The 27979-nt window shown below is 37.4% G+C and overlaps 1 long non-coding RNA gene across 1 annotated transcript; it reads right to left on the bottom strand.

Annotated features, from left to right (window-relative positions):
* Positions 1-161: 161 nt before the first annotated feature.
* Positions 162-4208, bottom strand: LOC123600011. The gene is made up of 3 exons (XR_006713420.1): positions 4176-4208; positions 2647-2649; positions 162-328 (listed from the first exon to the last, which is right to left on the bottom strand). It is a non-coding gene; the product is annotated as an uncharacterized LOC123600011 (long non-coding RNA).
* Between the last annotated feature and the right edge of the window lie 23771 nt (positions 4209-27979).

The following is a 27979-nucleotide window of genomic DNA, read 5'->3' as shown; positions in this document are numbered from 1 at the left end:
GGTAGACATGTCTAATGTTGCATCAGTATTGCATTGGACTTTACAGTGTCACCATGGAGATGGCATCCTTCAAAAGAATTCCTTTTTTTTAGCTTGTGGAGCTTTAGATTGATAATTCTGCCATTTTCATTTCATTTCCCGAAAGTCAGGATCGGCTTGTGAAAAGTTATTAAACAACATACTAAATGTGAAATGTCAACCCTCACTCTAAACTTTCCCTGTTCAGAGCATCAAATGAAGACTTCATTGGGTTTTATAGTGGCTTTCTGATCTTGGTAGTCCATTGAAGAAGGGAGTTTGAAAGTTGTTGTATACTGTTAATGATTGTCTCCCCATGTCCTGCCTGAAATACCATGATTGTTTATGAAAAGTATCTTTAATAAAGCTGGAGACAGTTTGGCTTGGGGAAAAAAAAACAAGACAACTTTGTCTTAGCTATTGATAAATGGAGTAAGTTTGTTAGTTATGTCTGACTTCTTCAAGATTGCCTTGTCTTATGCTTAGCAATTTTTATTTCTATCTGGCTCTTGGAATCTAGTTGTCCATTTGCACACATGTATATACACACATCCTTGCTGGTATTTTAATTGTAAATGCATGAAATCTATAGATTAATTTGGGCAGGGTAGACATGTTTATAAATTTGAATTCCCAACCCATAGACCTATATACCTATTCACGTATATTTTCTTTAATTTCTTTTATGCTCTTTGGAGTTTCTAGTGTAGAGCTATTTCATTTACAGTTTTTGTTAGGTTAACTTAAACACTGGATACATTTTGTTGCTAAGGTTATTAACATTTTAAATTTCAATTTTATCTATGTTGATAACCTTTAGAAATACAGTTTATTTTTGTGCTCTCTACACAGCCTTCTTGCTAAAATCATTTATTCTAAAAATGTGTCGATTCTTCTGAATTTTCAATATAAACAATTGTCTTCAGATGATGCCAGTATCATTTCTTTTATCTAAAAATGCCATTTCTTTGTCCACTTTTCTCCTTGCCATATTGTTCTGGTTGGTTACAGAATAAATAAAACGTTGAATAGAAGCGAGGATACTTGCATCTTTGTCTCATACCCAAGTCTAGGGAGTTTACAGGAATTGAGTGTGATAATTGCAGTTATACTTTCTGTAACCTCCCTTTCTTTTGCTACATATTTTTATTTAATCAGGAGACATTTAAATGTTGAGTGCATCCATTAGTTCAAAGGTGAAAAGAAGAAAGTGGATCAGGAGAAAATGGACAAAGGGATGATAAGGGTTTATGTCACTAGTTTTTATCCTGCCTGTCTAGAGAATAGGAATGTTTAAAGAAAACTGGAAAGCAGAAAAAGTATTCAAAGAGGAGCAGAATTCTGAGTAGTCATTGACATCCTCTCAGAACTGCAGCATTGAGTGTGAAAGCAGGTAACAAAGAAGACTTGATTCTGTGACTCCCCCATATCCAAAACACTTCACTTTTGAAGCAGCATCTATAATTGTTGTTAAAAATTACAATCAAGAAGTTCAATATGCTATACAGAGATGCCATACTTTAAATGGTCTGTGTCTATTATGATGTGAGATCATTCTCTAAATCCCATAATTATATTTATAACCTTACTTTGTTTGATACATATCACCATTGAAACTGTTAAGGCATGTATTACTATCTTGAGATTTTTGTTTCTCAAGGTTTAATTAATCCAAAATTGGGATTCCATACATTCATTAGAAAAAGTGCAATAGTTTTTGGTTGTTGTGGTATGATCCATGGATTAGATTATGGTGTAACCAAAAGATGAGTATTGATTCTTTAATAGAAATTATTTACTGATGTATGTTAGGTCCATAAAAACTGTGACGGTAGATACAAACACAAAGATAAAGCACCTCAGGGAATTATTTATCTGGAGGTTACTTTGTGGCATAGGCATCATAAGGTAATTTCATCATGTTATCAAGGAGTTGTCACAAAGGAGTCAAGCAATGTTGTACTAGTCAATATTTAACAATTGGTTTCCTGGAGACAAAAACCCAAATATGTAGCATCTACTAATTACCATAGTGTAAATACTCGTTTCATAGTCAGCTAAAAGATGCCAATGGTTTAACAGCTTGCTCACAAAATTCCTAAAAATTTAAAAGTTGGCTCCTTCAAGTCATATGAATTGGCTTCAGTACATTACTTGATTTAAGGAATAACAAAACGCCACAAAAGAAGAAGCACTAACTTAGGGTAAGGCCCAAGAATGGTACACAGGCTTTTGTCCCTGGATCTTGTTGTACATTGTATTTTAGAAATACTATGTGATGTAGTAGGAAGTGCTATGGCAGATCTTACAGAAAGAAGCTACATTAGATTTTAAGTAGTTAATATATCCTTACCCAAACTAGGTCTTTTCTTCATGGATTAGATTATATTGAAGATATTTGGGGTATAAAGTTTTAGACTGGAGCTCTTTCCATTATGTCAACTTTATTCATTTTTTAATAAAAGTCCTTTGGGCACGATTTACATACTAATTCTAGGCTTCTGAGCTGTAAAAACTATAAAGTATAACCTGTCCACAGACTTTGCTGAAACAGGTGTATAGTGAGAAATATTTGCTGGCCTAATGGAGAAGTGTTGAAACAAACAAAAACTTTCATTTAATAACTACCTGCTCTGGGTGTGTTATATACAGAATGGCAGGCAAAATGACAAGATTTTCCACTCACATAGGAAATCAGATATGTTGTTTTTTTCATGTCATATATATATATATATATATATATATATATATATATATAGTGTGTATATATAGGCAATTGCCATAAAGTACAATGCCAATTAATAGGAAAATAGAGTAATAAGGGAAATCATAACCCAGAAGCCTAACACAGGAGGTGGGGTTTAGGAATCTAGTTAATAAACTTTATTCATTCTTTTTTCTAATCTACATTATGGGTTTAGCATATGCTGGGCAAAATGAAAACAGTAATAAAAAAAAAACAAATATAGTTCTTGTGGTCATAAATTTAGAGTCCAGTCTTTTGAGGGAGGGAAAACTGAGGCAAAAAATTAAACAAATAAATGTATACATTCAAAATGTATAAAATATTGTAAAAGAAATATGAAATATGCTTTAGTTGAATGTAAGTAATAGAGTACCTTATCTAATCTGTGGGTCAGAAAAGACTTTTCTAAGAAAGGGTCTTTTGAGTTAATATCAGAAGAATGTGTATGAATTAACTAACTAAAGAATGGTGGTGGGAGCATCCCCAGCATAGATACAAGCACTTGAAGGCTGTGAAGGCAAAAACAAAAACAAAAACATGTTATTTTAGATGGTCATTTTGGCAGAAACAAAAGAAACAAGGGAGAAGGAAGGATGAGATGAGACTTGGAAAGGTGGACAAGGGTTTCTGAGACATATCAACAAACCTAAACTTTACCCCAACAGCTATGAGTAGTTCTTGAAGGATTTGGGAAGGGAAATGATGGGGAAAAATATTAATCTATGTTCCAGATTTCTAACACAACCTACTGATACCTTTAGGAAAAGAAAGTTTTTTACGTTAGTCAATGGTTGAGTCTGCTCCACTGGAATTTGCTATTTAATGCAGATTTTTGTAGGTTGAGTTTTAAGAGAATCACTGTACCTTACTCTATCATTTCTAAATGGTTCACACTGGGGTGCCTGGGTGGTCAGTCAGTTAAGCATCCGACTTCTGCGCAGGTCATGATCTCACGGCTCCTGAGTGTGAGCCCCGCGTCGTGTTCTGTGCTGACAGTTCAGATCCTTGAATCTGCTTCAGATTCTGTGTCTCCTTCTCTCTCTGCCCCTCCCCGGCTCGTGCTCTGTCTCTCTCCTTCAAATATACATAAATATTAAATTAAAAAACTAAAACTAAAAATGTTTCACACTAATATACGTGGTCAAAAAACAGATAAAAAAAATGATCTGTTCACCTGAAGTTTGGTTTTACCTTCAAGGCCAGTTTGTAAACACATCTACCACTCTGTTTTTTTGTCTCGTTTGTTGGTTTTCCTCTCTAAGAGCTCATGGCTAAGTCAAACAAGAATTACGGCTGCAGATTGAATCACAGCATCTTTGAGTCAAATAAGAGGTTTAAGAGGATTTTGAATGGAGAGAACGTTCTTTGGCCTTATTAGGTGCTTCCTTTAAGCAGATGCAGTCTGCCAGACAGATGGGAAGAGGTGGGAGAAAAGAATCTGTGTCTAGTGCTGATATCTACTGATATTCAAACTGGTATTTTCTGTATTCTTGAGTTCTACATCTTATAAAGTAGTCATTTGTTCTTTCAGTACTTAGTGCTTACTATATGCTAGATGCTTTATCAGTGAACATATCAGACAAACACCTCAGTCCTCACTGACTTCAATGATCAAGAGAGGGAAACGTATGATAAACAAGAGGCATTATAAGGAAATAGAGACATATTAAAAAATGATAACTTAGTGTGATGAAAGATAGTAATGGAATACAAAGAAAAAAGAACAGAGTAAGGTGACTTGAAAGTGTTAGGAGGGAAGGGTGTGAGGAAGGATAGGAGTGTTAAGTAAGTGGTTAGGATATACCTTTTTGAAAAGATGAGATATGATCCAGGACTTGAGTGAGGTAAGGGAATGAGCAAAAACAGTGTCTGGAGAAAGAATATTCCGGGAAGAGGGAGCAACTAAAGCAAATGTCCTAAAGCAGAAGCATACTTGGTATTTTCTAGGGCCTTTTAGGTTATTGTAAGGAATCTTGCCTTTACTTTCAGTGTAAGGTGGATCCATTGAAGGGAGGTTTTTTTTGTTTGGTTTGGTTTGGTTTTTTCTTTTTTGTTTTTGTTTGTTGGTTGGTTTTTTCAGTGTTTGTTTCTTAAATGCAATATTCTGGCTATCCTGTTCAGAAGACGTTAGAAAAGTAAGGATAAAGTCAAGGAGAACACTGCAGTAACCCAGTTAAGAGAGGAGAAGAGATGGTAGCCTAGGACAAATGGTTATGATAACTGCTGAAGAAAGAGAGTCTGGATACATTTTGAAAGGAGACCCGGAAGTATTTGTGTTATGGATGTGGCACAAAAACAGGGGTCAAGGATGACTTTTTGCTGCCCCCCCCCACACCCAAGCAACTGGAAAGTTGCCATTAACTCAGATGAGGATGGCTACTAGTAGAGCAGATTTTGAGAAAAGATTATCAAGACATTAAACATATCAGCAGAGGTATCTCGAAGGGCAGTTGAATATATAAGTTTGGAATTTAGAAGGGTCTAATTGGTGGTATTATTTTGGAAGTAATTAACATAAATATTATTTAAAGCCATTAAGCTAAATAATACAGTCACTAAGGGAGGGAGCATAGACAGAAGAGGACAAAATACTGAACTTGGGTCAGTTCAATATTAAGAAGCTGGGGAGAAAATGAGAAAGCAGTAAAGGATGTTGAGAAAGAGTGACCTTAGAGGAAGTTGGAAATCAACAACGTACAGTATCCTGGTATTAAAGTAAATTATTTAAGAAGGTGAGTAATGGGGGCACCTGAGTGACTCAGTTGGTTAAGCAACTGACTCTTGATTTCAGCTCAGGTCATAATCTCACAGTCGTGGGATCAATCCCCGCATTGGTCTCGACGCTGACAGTGCCGAGCTGCTTGGGATTCTGTCTGTCTGTCTGTCTGTCTGTCTCTCTCTCTCTGCCCCTCTCCTGCTTGCGTGCGCTCACACTCTCTCTCTCTCTCAAAATAAATAACATAAAAAGAAGTGAGCAACAAACTATGTCAACTATTGCTGATGGGCCAATTAAATGACTAAAATGTAACCCCTGGATTTAACAATGCGGGTCATTATTGGCCATAACAAGAGGAGCTTCAGGGTAAAAGCCACTTCAGTGGGTTTCAGGGTTAATAGTAGGAGAGTTTCTGGAAAGAGTATTAGAATCACATGGTGTTTTTATATAACAAGAAAAAAAATGAGGTGCCTGGGTGGCTCAGTGGGTTTAGTGTCTGGGTCTTGATTTTGGTTCAGGGTATGATCTCAGACTTTGTGAGTTTCAAGCCCCGCATTGGGCTCTGCACTGACAGTGTAAAGTCTGTTTGGGATTCTCTCTCTCCGCCTCTCTTCCCTTCCCTGCTGTCTGTCTCTGTCTCTCTCTGTCTCTCTCTCTCTCTCTCTCTCTCTAAATAAATAAATAAATAAATAAATAAATAAATAAACAAACACTAAAAAAATAACTGTGGTAGTAGCTAGAAGGGGAAGGGAGAGCAAAAAAAAAAAAAAAAAAAACATTTTATGACAGGGAAAATAATAGTATATTGATGTGTTGAGAGCAGCAGTACAATAAAAAAGGAAACATTGATGATTTGGAAGAAATGGTAGAGAAGAGCTAGAGAGAAATGCTTGAGCAGGTGAATTGCATAAATGCAGGATTTGGGGAAAGACTGGTTTATATGGAAAAATGGAAATTGATATATGGGTAACAGAAATGGGGGCATATGCTATAGGTACAAGTGCTGCAAATAGTGTTGGCAATCTGTGAACATTCTCTTATGATTGCCATGGTTTTCTTGGTAAGATCAAAGGCAATCAGCTGAAAGGAAAAGGGAGAGAATGTGTGTGGAGTACGAGGAGAGAAGGTTACAAGATAATCCTCAAGAACAGTGAGAAAAGATATAGACTGTGTTCTTTTTTTTTTTAATTTTTTTATGTTTATTCATTTTTGAGAGACTGAGAGAGACACAGCATGAGAGGGGAAGGGGCAGAGAGAGAGGGAAACACAGCATCCAAAGCAGGCTCCAGGCTCTGAGCTGTCAGCACAGAGCCCAACACGGGCTCACGAACTGTGAGATCATGACCTGAGCTGAAGTTGGATGCCCAACCAACTGAACCACCCAGGCGCCCCTGATAGACTGTGTTCTTATAATGTGCTTGGTCTCAGCCAATGAGAGTCACTGGTAGAAGATCAATGGAAGGATAGAGAGGTCAGAAATTTTAGTCTCCCAGCTTCCTGCTGCTGGGCTGAAGGTTGACAGATATCATGCTCCCATTGGGAAGCCTTTCCTATAGATACAGGTCTCCCCAGAATTCAGTAATTGCTTCTTTATCTTACCACTTCCAGCCTAAAGATGGTGGTGACTTACTACTGCCTGCTAGCTCTGGAGTGCTTCATAATTCCCTGTTGATTTACTTAAAGCAAAAAAAAAAAAAAAAAAAAAAGTCTCTACATTTTTTCTTTTTTTTTTTTAAATATGAAATTTATTGTCAAATTGGTTTCCATACAACACCTAGTGCTCAACCCAACAGGTGCCCTCCTCAATGCCCATCACCCACTTTCCCCTCCCTCCCACCCCCCACAAACCTTCAATTTGTTCTTAGTATTTAAGAGTCTCTTATGGTTTGCCTCCTTCCCTCTCTGTAACTTTTTTTTTCCCTCTTCCCCTCCCCCATGGTCTTCTGTTAAGTTTCTCAGGATCCACATAAGAGTAAAGACCTATGGTATCTGTCTTTCTCTGTATGACTTATTTCACTTAGCATAACACTCTCTAGTTCCATATACGTTGCTACAAAAGGCCATATTTCATTCTTTCATATTGACAAGTAGTATTCCATTGTATATATAAACCACAACTTCTTTATCCATTCATCAATTGATGGACATTTAGGCTCTTTCCATAATTTGGCTATTGTTGAAAGTGCTGCTATAAACATTGGGGTACAAGTGCCCCTATACATCAGCACTCCTGTATCCCTTGGGTAATTTCCTAGCAGTGCTATTGCTGGGTCATAGGGTAGATCTATTTTTAATTTTTTGAGGAACCTCCACACTGTTTTCCAGAGTGGCTGCACCAGTTTGCATTCCCACCAATAGTGCAAGAGGGTTCCCGTGTCTCCACATCCTCGCCAGCATCTATAGTCTCCTGATTTGTTCATTTTAGCCACGCTGACTGGCGTGAGGTGATATCTCAGTGTGGTTTTGATTTGTATTTCCCTGGTGAGGAGTGACGTTGAGCATCTTTTCATGTGTCTTTTGGCCATCTGGATGTCTTCTTTAGAGAAGTGTCTATTCGTGTCTTCTGCCCATTTCTTCACTGGATTCTTTGTTTTTTGGTGTGGAGTTTGGTGAGTTCTTTATAGATTTTGGATACTAGCCCTTCGTCTGATATGTCATTTGCAAATATCTTTTCCCATTCCGTTGGTTGCCTTTTAGTTTTGTTGATTGTTTCCTTTCAGTGCAAAGAGAAGAAGCTTCATGAGGTCCCAATAGTTCATTTTTGCTTTTAATTCCCTTGCCTTTGGAGATGTGTCAAGTAAGAAATTGCTGTGGCTGAGGTCAGAGAGGTTTTTCCCTGCTTTCTCCTCCAGGGTTTTGATGGTTTCCTGTCTCGCATTCAGGTCCTTTATCCATTTTGAGTTTATTTTTGTGAATGGTGTAAGAAAGTGGTCTAGTTTCATTCTTCTGCATGTTGCTGTCCAGTTCTCCCAGTACCATTTACCCCAGTAGGGGATGTCATCTGTTTTCTGACTAAAAAAATAACTGGTCCCAGGAGTAGCCCCAGGAAGGAATCCTTAAAGTTAAGATTCTGAGATTTGGTTGTTTACATATTTTTGAAGCACATGTATACTCTTCTTATAGAGTGGGGATGATAATGGGCAGGTATTGGCATCTCACTTCCAAAAAATGATCATGAGCAAAGAAATGGGAAGAAAGTACCAATGGACAGTGATGCTTGATGATCAAGTGTCTGTGCCACTTAGCTATGGTGAAAATAGGTGTTACAAAGATTATAACATAGGGTAACTCCTCTGAAGGTCCCAGAGACCCAACCAAGAGAAAATGAAAAGCTGATGGCCTCGGATGCTAATCACAGTGTTCAGATGGAAATTTTTTAAAAAGCTGAGAAGTTTGAATTCCCAAACATCCCTACAATGGTCTTGTTAATGGAAGCAGTACCTCTCTACATAAGCTGGAACAATTGCCTCTCAATGGAATGCTGGTTATGTCAGCTCTAATTCCCAGTCCTCTCGTGGCCTGCAGGTGTAGGAACTAGGTGCCAACATAATTGAAATGGAGAAGTACAAGTGCTAATCTGAAAGGAAGTAGCCAGTTCACTGAAAGAGTTGTAGGACCGTGCCAATTTATATCATAAGGAGTCCGATAAGCATGAGTGAAATACATTCTAGGTTGTGAGACCAAGTAGCATGAAATGCAAGACTAGTATGGGTTGAATATTTTGAAATGAATGTACTTAGCATTCATGATTTGTGTTGGTTTAAGAATGGAAGTAAACATTACTAGTAGGCTAGAATGATGAATTAGAGGCAGGCCTATAATCAGTGAACTTGAGATGCCAGCGTTAGCAGGGCACACTCAACAGAAAAGGTGCTCAAAGAGTGCATGTGTAATCCTCATAACCAATTTCTAGCTTCAACCTAGGAGGGCCTAGGGTTGAAAAGTGGGGACATGCTTTTCTCCACACCTTAGAAACTCTGGTGAGTGAAGATGGTGGTGAGAGGTGATGTAATGGTATCGGGCTCTCCAGTATCCAGGGGACTCAGGAAGTCCTGACATCCTGGAGTAACAGAGGCTTACCTCATAGCAGAAAGACAGGGACAGAGTGCTGTCCATGCAGAAATATGTAGCTAATTGATCACAGGATCTTTAGGAATAAAATAAGTGGGGAGACTATTAAGATGCTGTCATAAGTGGGAAAATCCTAGATTAGAAAAGTAGAAGCCAGTTTCAAACTGCTGTAGGGAATCTATGGTTTCCTAAGTTCTAGATCTAAGCCATCTCGCAGAATTCAAGCTACTTGTTTATGGAGGAAGCCAGGTCTGTGGGAGCAAACATTCTTCAGTTCAGCCACAAGTAAATGTTTCTCCACAGTTTCTCCCAGAGAGACACACAGCAATTTATGAAAGTATGTACAGGGAAAGAGTAAAACCCAATCCTTGGGTTTTGTGGATACTGGCTCTAGATCCATGTTAACCCTTGGTGACTTGAAATACAGTAGACAGCTTTGGAACCTATAGAGATTATAAAACAAGTAGAGTCTTAGTCCAAGTCTAACTTGTGCTGATTGTGTTCCTGGGCCCAAAATAAATAGTGAAAATAGGTATGTTTAATACATAACAAAATACCCATGTTCCTTCATTGGTGAAATGTGTACTATCATGATAGAAACTGCTTATCAGAAGCTACTGGAACATCCCACCTCCTCATAATATACTTAATGCAATACTGTGTTCCTAGGAAATTTTCGGAGATTAGTGCCACTATAAAAGTTGAAAAAAGCAGAAGTAACAGTTCCTATTACATTCTCATTTACCTCTTGTTTTTGACTGGTGCAAAAACCAGACAGATAGGTCTTAAAACATGACTGGATTTTGCAAATTTAAGAAGGAGTCTTGCCAAAAAGAGCTGCAGTTCAGATGTTGTATCCAGTAGCTGGCCCTAGCATGCAACCTTAGATAAAGCTTTTCTTCCCCCTCTGTCTAATTTCTACCAGTAAATGTAATCACAAGTCATTTGCCTTTACTTGAAAAGACACTTTCACTGTCTTATCTGAAGATTATTTCTGATCTCTTGCTCTCTATCATTAGAGACCAGAGATACTTTGATTTTCTCACTATCCTACGTGCCAACACCTTTGGCTATTAATGATATAATATGTGATAACTGAACATACCAGACAGGAAGTAGCAAGAACCTTAATTGTCTTACTACGATACATGAGGATGGAACACAACCCCCCCCAAACCACCTGCTGAATCCAGTGTCCATTATATCTCAATAAAACTGGGGAAAAAATAAAATGAAAAAATAAGGCACCAATTAATACTCAAAAAAAAGCCTCTGTGAGGAGGCAGATAAATTGCTGAGCCATTTAGAGCTCACAAGGAAAGCGATGCTTGATGAAACTGTGGATGTTGGAGACCACACACATCACATCCAGATGTGCAGCTCCAACTCGTTTGCTAAGTAATTCAGAAGGTAGGTTTAAATTGGGAGCAAAGAAACAAAGGTTCTGTACCACCTCAAGGCTGTAGTGTATGCAGTCCTATACATACACCTCATACCCAGAAAATCCAAGTATAAAAAAAGTGTCTGTGGCAGAGAGAAATACTTGGTAGAGCTCCTGGCAAGCTTCAATGGAAGATTCTATTGCAACTGTTCTCCATTAGAAAAGGAGATTTTAGATTTCTACTAGGCCCTGATAGTCTTTAAACACTTGAACATGGGGCACCAAATACTTATGTGACTTGAAAGTTTCATTATGAAAATTTAGTGAAAAGAATCCATAAAGCTGATCTGCACCACAGCATCCCATGTTGTTTCAAGCATGTCTGAAATATAATTGCATAACCAATGGCTCAGATTCCCATGATCTGTGCTTCTAGCAAGTGCGATAGCCTTACTCAGGGGTGACCTAAAAGTCAATGGTAAAAAAAATTCTTCCCCTTGAGAAGGGACAGAATATCTGGTTATCCAAAACAAACTGGAGGAGACAAGTCCAAAGTACACTGAGTTACGTGCAGGGGCCCATGGGTCGGCTAGAAAGAACAAGACTGGAAGCATAATGACAAGAAGGTCTCATGATGAACATGTGAATGAAACTTTCCAAAATGGGCAGAGTGTGAGGATATTCCCATGGAAATCTCCTCATTGAGTGTCAACTGTGGGGCAACTTCTCAATAATTTTGATAGACAGTATGACTCTTCCTCTAGATGCCAATCAGCTTTCTTTTCCCACTCCCCTTACTTGTTCACTAGGTCCATATTCAAAGTGACAAATATTGATATTATACACTATTTCAACAATATAAACAGTATAGACTTCTTCTTACAATGGCTGGTAACCAATTCTATTGCCCAGTCTGCCAACAGCACAGGCTGATGCTGAGCCTCTGATACAACATCTTTTCTCTGGCATGTCAGCCAGCTACCTGGTGGAAGTGTGGAGGCTTTGTATCATGGAGGAGACAGTAATTTCTCATCATAAAAACAGATATATTTTCACATGTGATATGCTGTCCCTTAACAGAATATTTGTCTATGCCACCTTATGTGACCCTAGAGAATGATTTTGCTATTGCCATGGTTTTTACACATCATTGTTTCTAACAAAACAAAACAAAAACACACCTCATTTTGTAACACACTAAGTACAGCAGTAGCTCGTGCCTGCAAATTTATAGATTCTACCACAGGTCCTAAGACAATTGGCATTTAGTGTATACAACACTGGAATGGTCTGCTGAAAGGTCAGTTAAGGTACCAGTTGAAAGAGTGTTCTGCAAAGCTATGGAGCTTTTCCATAGGATGTATCGTATGTATGAAACCAGAGGCCAGGAGATGGGGCTGCCTTCTTCACAGTCGGCAGTCACTCGTCTAGGAATCAATGGGTAGAGGTAAAATGGGACTTTTTGCTATTATACCTAGTAACTGGATCAAGGGGTGCTATGTACTGAATTGTGTCCCTTCCCCAAGTTAACACATTGAAACCCAACCCCTGAATGATTATATTTGGAGAGAGGACTTTTAGGAGATAATTAAAGTGAAATTAAATCATAATGGTGGGATTCTAATCTGATAGGATTGGTGGCCTTCTGAGAGGAGGAAGGGTCTCTTGTCCCTCCCTTTCATCTCGCTCACTTTCCCTCTCTTACTATGCACATGTTTCAAGGTCATGTGTGTCCTCAGCACGAAGGCAGCCATCTGCACAGCAGGATGAGAGTCCTCACTGGAAACTGATTATGCTAGCACCATGATCTCAGATTTCCAGCCTTCATAACTGAGAAAATAAATTTCTGTTAAGACACCCAGTCTGGTATTGTGTTGGCAGTAGCACAAGCAAATTAATACCGGGATATTTTGCTCCCATCCATAATCTTAGGCTATGTGCACTTAGAAGTATTAGTGCTTATGTTAGAACACAGTCCCTAGGGAAGCTGAAACTCCCCTTTTACCATTTTGAATGCCACAGTCTTCTGAACAACAGGCAGAGAAAAGGTTCATTCTAAGGATTGTTGAAAATGGGGTTGATTCTACAAGATGCGAGCCAGGAGAGTACTGAACCCAAAAGATACCCTGGGGTGGTTCTTAGTACATTTTCTATGATCAAGTCTGTGGGGAAAAGAAGAAAAATAGTTATGACCACATAAATACTTGGATTCTTCATGAATCAAAAGTTGGGTCATCTCACCAGGTAAAGAACCCTTGAAAGTGAGGTGTCGGCAGAGAGCAAAATGGATATAGAATTCGAGGGGGACAAAAGCATCAATGATACCTACTTGGGTTTGCTTAATGGCCAGCTACTAATGCCAGGACTAAATTAAATATGTTATTTAATTATTTCTTTTCATCTTTTTCCTTGCTGTCTTAAAGAAGAAAGAATAAAAATAATAGCTAATGTCTTAGGTTTCAGGTGTTAGTGTGACTAAATTGATAACCTGTCATGCCAACCAGATAAGACAGTGCATTCTTTATTTGTGGGACATGAGGAAGAAAGAGAAGGGTAGGGTCTGAGGGACAAAGAGGTAGATTTTGTTATTTGTCTTTAATTTTAACTTCTCTGTCCATTATGCACCCCCTCCTCACTTAGTGTTTAACCTGGAAGGCTCACCCATATGGACTGGGCTTCCATGACCTTTGGTTACTGATTGGGATTGATCAATCAGGAACCTTAGCAGAACATCAGAGGAGAGAGAAAAGTGATGTCAGGGATGCCTGGGTGGCTCAGTTGGTTAAGTATCCAACTTGGGCTCAGGTCATGATCTCATGGTTTGTGAGTTCGAGCCCTGTGTTGGGCTCTCTGCTGTCCATCAGGAGCCCACTTCAGACCCTCTGTCCATGCCCTCTCTCTACATGTCCCCTGTTCAAGCATGCGTGCATTCGTCCTTGCTCAAGTATGAGCATGCATATTCATTCTCTCTCTCTCTCTCTCTCTGTCTCTGTCTCTGTCTCTCTCTCTCTCAAAAATAAACATTTAGAACAAAAGGTATGGGGATCCTGGGTGGCTCCAGTGGTTACGCATCCAACTCTTGATTTTGGCTCAGGTCGTGATCTTATGGTTCGTGGGATCAGATCCCCACATCAGACTCTGCCAACAGCACAGAGCCTGCTTGGGATACTTCCTCCCTCTCTGCCCCTCTCTGGTTCATTCTGTCTCCCTCCCTCTCTCTGTCTCCCTCCCTCCCTCCCTCTCTCTCTCCCTCTCAATCAATGGATCAATTAATAAATCTAAAAAAATTATGTCAGAAACTTCAAGTTTTGGCTCCCCCCACCTCCTTTTTGCACTTTTGTAAGTGCCTGGCATGCTGAATGCCCTGCCATGTGATATCTGTGCCTATTCATGTAATATCCCCTGAACTTCCCTCCCCCACCTTTTTTTCCCTTGGGAAATGGTTATTATTCAGAATATATTCAAGTATAGCCCTTTCTATATAGCCCTCCCTGATTCTTCAGGTTAGTCTTGCTACTCCTCCTTGGCACTTCTGTTTTATGATCACTGTCCTAAACATGTAACATTATAACCGCCAGTCTATAAAGCTTTCTCTTCCCTGAGACTGCTGACTATTTTATTCATATTTGTATTCTAAGATATAAAAACAGTACCTGCCATTTAGTAGGTTCTCAATAATACTTGTTAAATTGAAGTGGCAATACTAGGCAGAAGAAAAAGGGGCGAAGCATGGTATTGGGAGTTACAGCTGCTGGAAGGCAGGGACAATTGAGATTCCTGGTCTCAGGGGTTCTCAGGGTCCTGGTATGATGGTGGTAGGAGCAAGGACAGCCATGCAATAAAAATGGTGAAAGCAGGTCTCACGAGTTCTGCTTTCTCTGTAAAGGAGTTCTAATGCAAAGCTTTGATGCAATGGTGGATTCAGTACATTCAGCAATAGAGGGTTAGCAGAATGGAGAGAATGAGACTATGTTTACAAGAAACAACATCCCAGAAACGCCAATATAGATTCAACACACGTTTCCCAGCTGTGCCTGTTCCTAGGTATTTCTAAGCCTAGAGCAAAACTGTTTTTCAAGGCCTACTCCCAGTTTTAACTGCCCCAGCTGAATGCTGAAGGCAGTTTAAAATTGAGCAATTAAGGACTCCAGAGAAATCCTCATAAACACTTTAAGACACTTACTGGCTGAACTGTCCCTGTTTCTGTTAAACTCCTAATCTGGTCTGTTCCTATGTGTAGCTATGAGTGTAACTCTTAGTCCACTACATCTTTTGGGGGAAGCAGGCACAACTAGTTATCCTGACTTGTCATTACGTAACAATTTAAATTCCGTTATATAAATTTGTCTCTGAAAAATTAAGAGACATTTGTAGGGAAGCCTTTTTTCCCCCTCAAAATGGTTTGACTGTGATCATCTAATTTTCAAAAAAAAATTTTTAATGTTCATTTCTGAGAGAGAGAGACAGAGTGTGATGGGGGGGGGTAGAGAGAGAGGGAGACCCAGAATCCGAAGCAGGCTTCAGGCTCTGAGCTCTCAGCACAGAGCTCCACTTGGGGCTGGAACTCCTGAATGGCGAGTTTATGACCTGAACTGAAGTCAAAAGCTTAACTGACGGAGCCACCCAAGAGCTCCTGTGGTAATGTAATTCAATAAAATCTCACAAAATAGTAGAATTCAGAGAAAAACATCTGAAATAGAACATATGCATTCTAAAAAAAAATGCATCAGAGAACAAACTCAGGGTTGCTGGAGGGGATGGGCTAAATGGGTGATGGGCATTAAGGAAGGCACTTGTTGGGGTGAGTACTGGGTGTTACACATAAGTGATGAACCACGAGATTCTACTATTGAAACCATTATTACACTATGTATTAACCAGCTTGGATTTAAATAAAATTAAAAAATAAGGGTGCCGGGGTGGCTCAGTTGGTTAAGCATCCACTTCAGCTCATGTCTTGATTTCATAGTTTGTGGGTTTGAGCCCTGCGATGGGCTCTGTGCTGATAGCTCAGAGCCTGGAACCTGCTTCAGATTCTGTGTCTCCTTCTCTCTCTGCCCCTCCCCCATTCCCTCCCTCCCTCCCTCCCTCTCTCCCTCCCTCTCTCTCTCTCTCTCTCTCTCAAAAATCAATTAAAAAAGTAAAAAAAAAATTAAATAATCATAGTATAAAAAATAAAAATAAATGCTTATCTTAACACCTAGCATATAGGAGACATTCGGTAAATATTGAGTGTATAAATCTTGGTTTAAATTCAGTGAAATTGGAAACTAACGGAACTGTCACTACTAACAGAAATCAGAGGCTTTGCTCGTTCCCTGCTTTCTTCAGGTGTCCACAGCAGTGCATGGTGACATTCATGCACTGCAGCTAAATATGCAGTTGGAGGCACTGCCTGCAATCAGCTGTGAATAGATCATTTGTGTGCACCCTTCAGGTGTTTTTAGACACTCCCTCTCTAGATTTGTGTACAGACCTGGCAGGCTTTTTAGCTAACGTGCTGAATTGGCTGTGCCCTTGGATTGGTATCTTCTCGAGAGTTTTTCTTCTGCTCTGCTTTAAAGTAAACATACCGTTATGAGAAATATGGTGAGAAATGTTTCTTGGGAAACATTATCCACTTATCTTATTCCAAAGGATAATGAGTCATTCATGGCCTTTAATTTTGACAACATCTATAACTGGGTAAGCAAAATTGTACCTGCAGACAAATTCAGTATGTACATAAATATATATATATATATATATATATATATATATATATACATACATATATATATTTTAAAACATAGGGTGGCTCAGTCGGTTAAGCATCCAACTCTTGGTTTCGGCTCAGGTCGTGATCTCATAGTTGATGAGTTCGATCCCTGTTTCGGGCTCTGTGCTGACAGCATGGAGCCTGCTTGAGATTCTCTGTCTCCCTCTCTGCCCCTCACCCACTATCTCTTTCTCTCAAAACTAATATATAAAAAAGATTAAAAAAGATATGTAATTGATATGTGGGTCAGCAAAAGATGTGCGTTTTTATTCACATTTTCAGTGACTTCTTGAAAATCATGATGTCAGGTAAAAATATGTTTTATTTCCATATAAAGAAGGTATATGGAAATACCTTTCTAACCTTTTCTCCATCAAAACCAGATTTTAAAATTGTCAGGCCATAGCAGGTGTGATGAGGAGATGGAATAAATAAGATGAAAAGCGAAGTGGAAGTTTAAATGTATCCATTTATCTCATTAACCTTTTCTTCTCTATAGTCTTGTTTATTCCCACAGAGACTGTGAAATTTTCAAAGTAGCTGTTTGAAATTGTTGAAATTTCAATTTCAAAAAGTGTTTATAAATTGCCTGGTAATATTTACTGTATACTAGGGAGCAAAAGGAATGCAGAAAAAAATAGAAGGAACAAGGGAAACAATATATTTGCTAGTTTTATATAAAATGTTCAGTTTTTGAATAGGAAAGTGGCCCTTTTGAAAACTTTTATAAATTAGGAAATATGTGCAGAGTCCCTTTTAAATGTTCAGGTCAAGGGGTGCATGGGTGGCTCAGTTGGTTAAACACCCAACTCTTGATTTCGGTTCAAGTCATGATCTCAGGGTCGTGAGATCCAGTCCCCTGTAAGGGTCAGGGTGTAGCCTGCTTAGGATTCTCTTTCTCTCTCTCTCTCTCTCTCTCTCCCTTTCTCCCTCTCCTCCTAGCCCCCCAAATAAATAAGCTTAAAAAAATAAATGTTCTGATCAACATGAAGTAAAAATGTTCTGACCAAAGTGATGAATTACTTACAGAAATAATTATTAACACTAACCGATACCTTCGGGTGTATACTTCTTCTGAGTTTATAGAGCACTCAGAGTTCACAAAGGCCCATCAAATCAACCTTCACTTTAACTCCTAGACATACATGGCAACTCATAGCCTTATTTTACAAATGGCAAAGCTGAAACTGGCAGAGGACAAATGACCTTACCACAGCCACCCCATTAAAAAGTGGCAAGGTGAGGTCATAACTCTGATTATGTTCAGTCTTGGTCTGGTTTTAGGACTATATCATGCACTTCTTAATTAGCACATGCTCTAGTTAAAGCGTTCAAATGATAGTTTGTACACTTATAAATCCATGTTTGTTTCTCTCCATCTCATTAAAAAATCATCTAAGTGAAATTTGATAATATTTAACACATTATTTTAGCAGAAAGGGAGAATTCTTTTCTTAGAACATTAAATCTGTGGACTCATTTATAGGTTTTCCAGGAAAAAAAAAAGATGTTAACCCCATATTACTAAAAACATAAGCCCCTTATGTGGTAAAGTTTCAAATAGTTTTAACATCACCATGATACTAATAAAAATTATAGTATTTTGGAGCAACTCTATTTCAGGAAAATTTCCTGAAGGGAATCCTGGTAGCATTGGACAAATACAAACCAAAGATTAGAGATACAAATGGGAGAAGATGGAAGGGTAATGAGAAGGCCTGGAAGAAGCTTCTTTGACTTATTAGTTCAAGGGAATGCAGGCTTCAAATTGGGTTCTTGGCAGGGAGGACAAGGCATAAGTACCCGTTAATTTCCATGATGCTATTGTGACACTGGCTAATGTATCTGTATTACAACGAAATGCAATATGTCAAAGGTACGTGGTACATTGTTTGAAGTCGATGGAAGAATTGTCTAATATGGAAAAGAAATCTGTTTAAAAATTCTTAACACAAAAAGAATTTTTTTTATCACTACTTTCTCCCTTCCCCCATCATATCTTCACACAGTGACAGGTGCTGAGTTACACAGTAGCTATAATTTCATCTGAGGTCAGATGATCATTCTGGGGCACTAGTTACAAGTAAGAGCCATGGTGGAGATGGCATGAAGCAAACACAGTCTGGCACTTTATCAATATCAGCCCAAATGGAAGTTTCCACTGTCTCCTTGATCAGGACCTGGTTGAAACAGTGGCACATGGTTAACACTGAACAAATGGTAGCAGTTATGGCTATTACACACTCTTCCTAAATGAGAGGTTTGTCAGTTTGGCACTTCACATGGTTTCTTTAACTCGTCTGTAGTCCCCTACTTTGTGACACCTTCAGTTTCATATACCCTGGAAAAGAATCCTTTCAGAACTGGACCAAGCACATGGCAAATAGAAAAATGCCATGCTAGCAGTTAAAGAGAAAGATTTGTGACATAGTTCACCTTATAAAGCTTAGGGACAATTGACAGAAGATTTGCTAGCTTAGAAAGGATTACTAGCCAAATCTTAAATCTCTAACATTATTTCTCTAAATACCTTAGAGATTTTATTATTTAACTTTAGTTACTATTTAGCACAGGCCTTTATATCACAACATTATAGAGTATTTAAAACTACACATTTTCTGCTAAAAACATAATATTCTTTAAAATAATTTCTCTAAAAATAAGCTCTCCCTAGTTCATATGGCATTCATGCAGGAAATGAGGGATCTAGGTTCTCAGTGCCTTATGTTCGATGGCTTGTTTGTTCAGCATTTCCCATATTTGCCTACTACAGTATTAAAAACGGTGATCCATTTTCAAATTATTTTGAGAATGGTTTCTTAAGCAAAACACATTTCCTTTTTTTAAAGTTTTTAAAAAAATTTTAATGTTTATATATATATGTGTGTATATATATATGTACATATACATATATATAATACATTCAAAAGAAATGAAATCTTTCTATGTCAGGTGCTACTTTAAAAATTTTTAGGGGTCTGCACAAGTGAGGGTGTTCATTAATCTTATAAACAATGCAACCAACCCAAGTTTTAAATGGTCAGTTTAACAGTGGAACATTTGGTGAAGCAGATAGGGGAAGAATTATGATAAAGAGGAACAACAATAGCAGTGATCACCTTTAATGTGTGTTTTGCAGTATAGGGCAATGAACACACAGTTTTAGCATCATACAGATTTGATTTCTAATCCTGCTTTATTCACTTATAGTCATTTTATTTTTATTTAATTTTCTTTTTTAGCTTTCTATTTAAATTCCAGTCAATTACCTTACAGTGTGATATTAATTTCAGGAGGAGAATTCAGTGATTCATCCCCTACATACAATACCCAGTGTTCTTCACAAATGCCCTTCTTAATATCCATCACCCATCTAGCCCATCTTCTACCTACCTCCTCAGTTTGCTCTCTATAGTTAAGAGTTTATGGTTTGTCTCTCTCTATTTCTTTCCCCATGTTCATCTGTTTAGTTTCTTAAATTCCACATATGAGTGAAGTCATATGGTATTTGTCTTTCTCTGACTGACTTGTTTTGCTTAGCACAATATACTCTGGCTCCATTCACATCATAGTAAATGGCAAGATTTCATTCTTTTTCTTGGCTGGGTAATATTCCATTGTGTGTGTGTGTGTATACACACACATAAACATACAGATAACACATTTTCTTTAAACATACAGATAACGCATTTCATCAGTTGATGGGCATATGAGCTCTTTCCATAATTTGCCTATTGTTGATAGCACTGCTATAACCATTGTGCATGTGTCCCTTCAAATCAGTATTTTTGTATCCTTTGGGTAAATACCTACTGGTATAATTGCTGGTACTGTTTTCCAGAGTGGCTATACCAGTTTGCATTCCCACCAACAGTGTTAAGGGGAGTCCCCTTTCTCCGCATCTCTGCCAACATCTTGTGTTGTTAATTTTAGCCATTCTGACAGGTGTGAGGTGGTATCTCATTATGGTTTGATTTTAATTTCTCTGATAAAGAGTGATGGTAAGCATTTTTTCATGTGTCTATTAGCCATCTTTAGGTATTCTTTGGAAAAATACCTATTCATGTCTTCTGTCCATTTCTTGACTGGATTATTTGGGGTGTTTTGGGGTGTTGAGTTTCATGAGTTATTTTTTTAAAGTTTATTTTGGGAGAGAGAGAGCACGAACGATGGAGGAACAGAAAGAGAGGGAGAGAGAGAGAATATCAAACAGGCTCCATGTCACCAGCACAGAGGTGGATATGGGGCTCCATTTCAGGAACCGTAAGATCATGACCTGAGCTGAAATAAAAAGGAGGATGTTAACTGACTGAGCCACCAGGGGATCCTGATGAGTTCTTTATAGGTTTTGAATACTAACCTTTTATCAGGCATGTCATTTGCAAATATCTTCTCTCTCTGAATGTTACCTTTTAGTTTTGTTGATTGTCTCCTTTGTTTTGCAGAAGATTTTATCCTTATGAAGTCCCAGTAGTTCCTTTCTGCTTCTGTTTCCCTTGCCTCCGGAGAAATACCTAGTAAGAAGTTTGCTCCACCCATGTTAAAGAGGTTGCTGCCTGTATTCTCCTCTAGGATTTTAATGGTTTCCTTTCTCACATTTAGGTCTTTCATCCCTTTTGAATTTGTGTATGGTGTAAGAAAGTCATCTAGTTTTATTCTTTGGCATGTTACTGGTGAGTCTTCCCAGCACCATTGTTGAAGAGATTGTCTTTTTTCCCATTGGATATTCTTTCCTGCTTTGTCAAAGATTGTTTGACTGTATTCACTTACTCATACTTATGTTAGAAGGATACATTATCACTGTGAGCTACTACTTCTTCATATACAAAATGTGGGTAGTGTATACTTTTCATAGGGTTATTGGAAGAATTAAATATACAGTAGGTGAAATTCTGGCGACTAATAGTACTGTTTATTGATAGTCTATGTTTTAAAACTAATTTTGGAGATAAGTTAATGGAGACTTAGAAAAAAAAACAAGATGTACAAATAGAAAAGAAACCTGAGATCTGAATCCAGCTCTCCTGACTTACCACTCGGTCCCTAACTACTACTCCAGAGTAACTTCTCCCCATCTTTTACAGTTCATTACAATTTCACATTTCTTTTGTTGAGAATTTATTATGCTTTAACCTGTCGTCTTATATTTTTATGTATTACCTTTACTTATAAATTATAAGCTTTTTAAAAGCTCATGCATATTTATCTCATTTTATTGCAAAAATGATTTAAATATCATAGATGTTCCAAAATGCCTATTGAATGAATAAATTAATGAATTAGAAAAGAATGGCTGCAATAATTAGATTCCCTTTCAATGGCTCCAAGAACTCAGCTAATTCTAAATTCTTCTTTGGTGAATGCTACATTGATATGAGGTTGCAGTGTTTAAAAATTAGTATAAATATCCCAACTTTACCTTCTGGCAAACCCTACTGAGTATGTAATCATAATGCTGATTTGAACTTTATATTTAATGCTTCCCAATAATTTTATTGCCATTGATACTAGCACTAATTTTCTACAATACTTGAAAGTTTAAAACTATTGTGATTAGAGAATAACAGAAAAAATTCAGTTCCATATATTAAGGAACAGGTCATACAGTGAGTTAATAAAATGCTGAAAAGTACACTAAATGCCATTTTGAAGCAAAAATAAAAGGAATTCCTCTGTGGACACATATTGTACATTTTAAGGTCTACTTGAGGTATGTAAAGTTTATCATTAAATTGCAGTAGGAAGAAAAAGTCCTCCCTGGTTAATAAATAGATTACTTTTCTAAGGGAGTTGGAAATCATAATGTGGTCTTATGCTAGGACAGAGAGATTATATGATTCAAATAACAGTGTTGAGAAACAAACATTAGAATCTTGGAGAACTATTTTAAATAAAGGAAAGAAAACAAAAAGTTTTCTCCTGATTTTTTCAAAGCTGCAAAATCCAAGGGAAGGAATAAGGCTCCATCATTTCTCTAACCTACAATCTAAGACTGATGGGCAGCAGCTGAGTGATGATTACTGTGAAGAGATGACACCAAATGAAATGGAGACATCTGAAAGTACTCAAGCTCACACCATAAAATGGTGGCATATGTAAATTCTACTGGAGTCTTTGAAAGCTTATGATTAAGTGCTCAAACAGCACAGTAGCAAATGTTTTCCTCTCATACAGTCCACGTTGAAATCTTCACGTTAATTAGTGTTAGGGGCAAATGTCACATATGGATTTAACTGGAAATTTCTAAAGGATATAAAATACAGATCCTGTATTTCATTGAAAATAGTTGGAGAAGCACAGGGGGAGAAATCACCCTGTATGGAGATTGTTAAGACAAAATCAATAGCTCTTTGGGGGGACCTTATTAATTTAATTTTATCCAGGTTCATGTATAACACCTGGCATTTTTGTGAAACTGCAGTCCTAACAACATAGAACCAATCAGAATATGTGAGTGGATACATCCTGTTGGGGAGATCAAGGAAGGTTAACAGACTTGGTCATAACCAAACTCTCACTAAGGGAATCAGTGTACATATGATTGTTTTTTGTTTTTTTTTTTTAGTTGCCTTCATTATCCTTACATATCCCTATGTGTGTTTAAGTTCCTTCAATTACAGAAAGTATTCAGTAATTGGTCTGTTTTTAACTAGTACTTTTCATTTTTGGCAGAAATAACTTATAGGTGTTCATGAAAGGTATTGACAATAACCCATGAATATCAGAATCAATGATATTTATTTAATCCATGTACAAGTATTGTATATTCAACAAAATGCTCTATATTAGAAATTGTGTGAATCTGAAAGACATTTAATGTGAGGTTTGTGAGCATAAAGTGCTTGCAATTTAGTTGGGTGTATAAGATAAAATGAGTCTTCCGTCTACCAGCTCTAGTCAATTATCTTATATACTTATGCCTTTCATTCATTCTATTAGGAAGTGCTCTTGGCATGACCTCCAAAATCTATTTCAATCTTTTCATATCTTTGCAAACACTCCACTCTAAGTTTCCATCATTCTCTCCAGGAATAATGCCAAAGCTTTCTAAAAGATATCTATGTCAACCGACTCTCTCTTTGTTGCACCCCTCCTCCACCTAATCCAGCCTCTGAAAAGAGGATGGGTAAATTTTTCAAGCTAAAATCTTCCTCTGCTGAAAATCAATCAGTGATTTTTCTACCAAACTTGGAATAAACCCAAACTCATAGCCATGATCTTTATAGCTTTAAATAAATTGACCTCTTCTTATCTATTCAACCTCACTTCATACCATTTTGACTTTCTTTCAGTGTATGAACTATATAAACCTTCTTTCTCGTTCTGAATCCGATGTATTTGCAATTCCTCTAGGATCTTTATATTAGTTATATGCTTTATCTAGAAGGCTCTTGATGTCTCCTTCACATATATCTCACCTTAAACATTTTCTCCTTAGGTAAATTGCACTATTTAAATGTTGCTGTGTAACAATTTATATAATAACTTAGTCACTTAAAGCAAACGCTTATTATATCACAGTTTCTATGGGTCAGAAATGGCTCAGGGTGGCTTAGTTGAGTGCCTCTGGCTCGGGGTCTCTCACAAAGGATCACCCAGGGCTACAATTCAATTCAAAGCCTGACTAGGGGAGGATTCACTTCCACTCTCTCATGTGGCTATTGGCAGGCTTCAGGTACTCATTAGATACTGGCAAGAGACATTAGTTTTTTCATTACATGGGCTGCTTCACAGGGCTTTTTAAAACATGGCAGCTGGTTTCCATCAGAGTGAGTCAACGGAGAGGGAGATCTTCTCTTCCAGCTCAAGAAGGAAGCCATCTTTTTTTTTTTAACTTAATTTTGGAGAAATGACATCTTATTTCTTCTTCTGTATTCTAGTCATTAGAATCTAGTCAATAAGTCTAACCCACAAACAAGGAGAAGGTTTTATAGAAGAGTGGAACACTGGAAAATGATGTTCGTTTTGGGCCACTTCGAAGCTGCCTACATCATTCTGTTTTAAGGCCCTCAAGGATTCATATCTCACCCACATACAAAACACACCCCATCCCAAGGGTTCCAAAAGTATCACAGCAAGAGATCAAAAATCCAAAATCCCATCATTTAAGTCTGGGTAGTTGTGGATGAAAGTCCCTAAGAATAACTATTTGAGTTTGGTACCTCTTGATCTGTGGAACCATGAAACTAAAGGGACAGTATATACTCTCTCTGCGCGCGCGCGCGCGCACACACACACACACACACACACATACAATACAACACAATAACATACAATACAATATAATAGTGGGACAAAAACAGGATATCTGCTATAGATATTCATTTTCAAAATGAGGCTCAAGTCACTGGTTCATAGTGTTTCTGGAATCCAGTCAGGTAAATGGTGAAAATTCTTTGATTAATTTTCAAAGACAGAAAATAATTCTTTAGCTTCTCAGCACCACAGTCTGAGCTCCTGGTTCTACCATCTGAGTATGTGTTCTTTTTCATAAAAGGTAGAAATGGGTTTTTTTTTTTTTTGCAGTTTAGTAGGTTTCTCAGCCTACCTCCTGCTAGTAGATTTGCCTCTTTATATTGTATCTTTCTCTGTCTCCTTCACTCCACTAATAGTATTTCTGCTGACTTAATTCTTTTGTGTATGGGGAGGGAAGGTTTCATCTTTAAAAAATTAATTATAGAGTAATTAACATACTGTAACATAATGTTTTATTAGTTTCAGGTTTACAATATAGTGATTCAAGAATACTATACATTACCCAGTGTTCATCATGATAAGTGTACTCTTAATCCCCTTCACCTATTTCACCCATCCCCCCATCTACCTCCCCTCTGGTAACCATCTGTTTGTTGTCTATAATTAAGAGTCTGTTTTTTTGGTTTGTCTCTTTTTTTATTTGTTCATGTGTTTCTTAAATTCTACATATAAGTGAAATTATATGGTATTTGTCTTTCTCTGACTGACATTTCACTTTGCATTATCTAGAGCCATCCATGTTGCTGCAAATGGCAAGAGTTCATTCTTTTTTTATGACTCAGTAATATTCCAAGTATATGCATACCACATCTTTTTTTTATCCATTCATCTATTGATGGACACTTGGGTAGCATCCTTATTTTGGCTATTGTAAATAATGCTACAAGAAACATATGGGTGTGCACATCTTTTCAAATTAGTGGTTTTGTATTCTTTGAATGAATACCAAGTAGCAGAACTACTGGATCATATGGTAATTCTATTTTTAACATTTTGAAGAAGTTCCATACTGTTTTCCACAGTAGCTGCACCATTTACATTCCTGTCAACAGTGCATCTGATTCCATTTTCTCTATGTCCTTGCTGACACTTGTTGTTTCTTGTGTTTTTTATTTTAGCTGTTCTGGCAGGTGTGAGGTGATATCTCATTGTGGTTTTGATTTGCATTTGCCTGATGATAAGTGATGTGGAGTATCTTTTCATGTGTCTTTTGGCCATCTGTATGTCATTGGAGAAATGTCTGTTCATGTCTTCTGCCCATTTTTAAATGGATTATTTGGACTCTTTTGAGTTGCATAAGCTCTTTATCTTTGAAACTAACCATTTATCAGATATGTCATTTGCAAATATATTCTCTCATTCACTAGGTTGCCTTTTGTTTTCCTTGTATTTGCAGATCTTATTTTGATGTTGTCCCAATAGTTTATGTTTGCTTTTGTGTCTCTTGCCTCAGGAGACATATCTGGAAAAATGTTGCTACAGTTGATGTCAGAGAAATTTCTATCTGTGCTCTCTTCTAGGATTTTTATGGTTTCAGGTCTCATGTTTAGGTCTTTAATTCATTTTGAGTTTATTTTTGTGTACGGTATAAGAAAGTGGTCCATTTTTATTCTTTTGCATTCTCAACACCATTTGTTGAAGAGACTGTCTTTTTTCTCATTGCATAGTCTTGCCTTTTTTGCCAAAGATTAATTGATCATATAATTGTGAGTTCATTTCTGGGTTTTCTATTCTGTTCTGTTGGTCTATGTATATATTTTTGTGCCAGTACCATACTGTTTTGATAATTACAGTTTTGAAGTATATCTTGAAATCTGGGATTTTGATACCTCCAGTTTGTTTTTCTATTTCAAGGTTTCTTTGGCTGGTTGGGGTCTTTTGTGGTTGCATACAAATTTTAGAATTATTTGAGTACTGTAAAAAATGTTGCTATTTTGATAGGGATTGTGTTAAATCTGTAGATTGCTTTTGCATAGTACAGACATTTTAACAATATTAATTCTTCCAGCAGATGAGCATGGAATGTCTTTCCATTTGTGTCATCTTCAATTTCTTTTATCGGTGTTGTATGGTTTTCAAAGTATGGGTATTTTACCTCCTTGGTTAAGTTCATTCCTAGGTATTTTATTATTTTTGGTATAATTGTAAATGAGACAGTTTTCTTAATTTCTCTTTCTGCTACTTCATTATTAGTGTATGGAAATGGAACATATTTCTGTATATTGATTTTGTGTTCTGTGACCTTGCGGAGTTCATTTATCAGTTCTAGTAGTTTTTGGTGGTCTTTAGAGTTTTCTATATATACTATCATGTCACCTGCAAATAATGTAGGTTTTACTTCTTACCAATTTGGATGCCTTACCCTGTCTGACTGCTGTGGCTATGTTGAATACAAGTGATGAGAGTGGATATCCTTGTCTTATTTCTGACCTTAGAATTACTCACCATTGAGTATGCTGTTAGCTCTAAGGTTTTCATATATGCCTTGACTCTGTAGTGGTATTACCTCTAAACCTACTTTGATGATTTTTTTTTCATCATAAATGAATGTTGTACTTTGTCAAGTGTTTTTTCTTCATCTGTTGAAATTATCATATGACTTTTATTCTTTATCTTGTTGATGTAACGTGTCATGTTGATTTGTGAATATTGAACCACCATTGCTTCACAGGGATAGATCTACTTGTTCACTGTGAATGATTTTTTTTAAATATATTATTGGATTCAGTGCTAATATTGTGTTGAGAATTTTTTTATTTAAAGAATGTTTTTTAATGTTTATTTATTTTTGAGAGAAAGAGAGAAACAGAGTGCAAGCAGGAGAGGAACAGATAGAGAGGGAGACATAGAATCTGAAGTAGGCTCCAAGCTCTGAGCTGTCAGCATGGAGCCTGATGTGGGGCTCAAACTCATGAACTGTGAGATCATGACCTGAGCCAAAGTCAGATGCTTAACTGATTGAGCCACCCAGGCACCCCTTTTGTTGAGGAATTTTGTGTCTGTGTTCATCAGAGATAGTGGTCTGTAGTTTTT

Source organism: Leopardus geoffroyi, chromosome C1 (assembly GCF_018350155.1).
Source record: "Leopardus geoffroyi isolate Oge1 chromosome C1, O.geoffroyi_Oge1_pat1.0, whole genome shotgun sequence".
NCBI lineage: Eukaryota > Metazoa > Chordata > Mammalia > Carnivora > Felidae > Leopardus > Leopardus geoffroyi.
The sequence above is the reverse complement of the archived record's forward strand: the minus strand, read 5'-3'. Positions and strand labels throughout refer to the sequence as shown.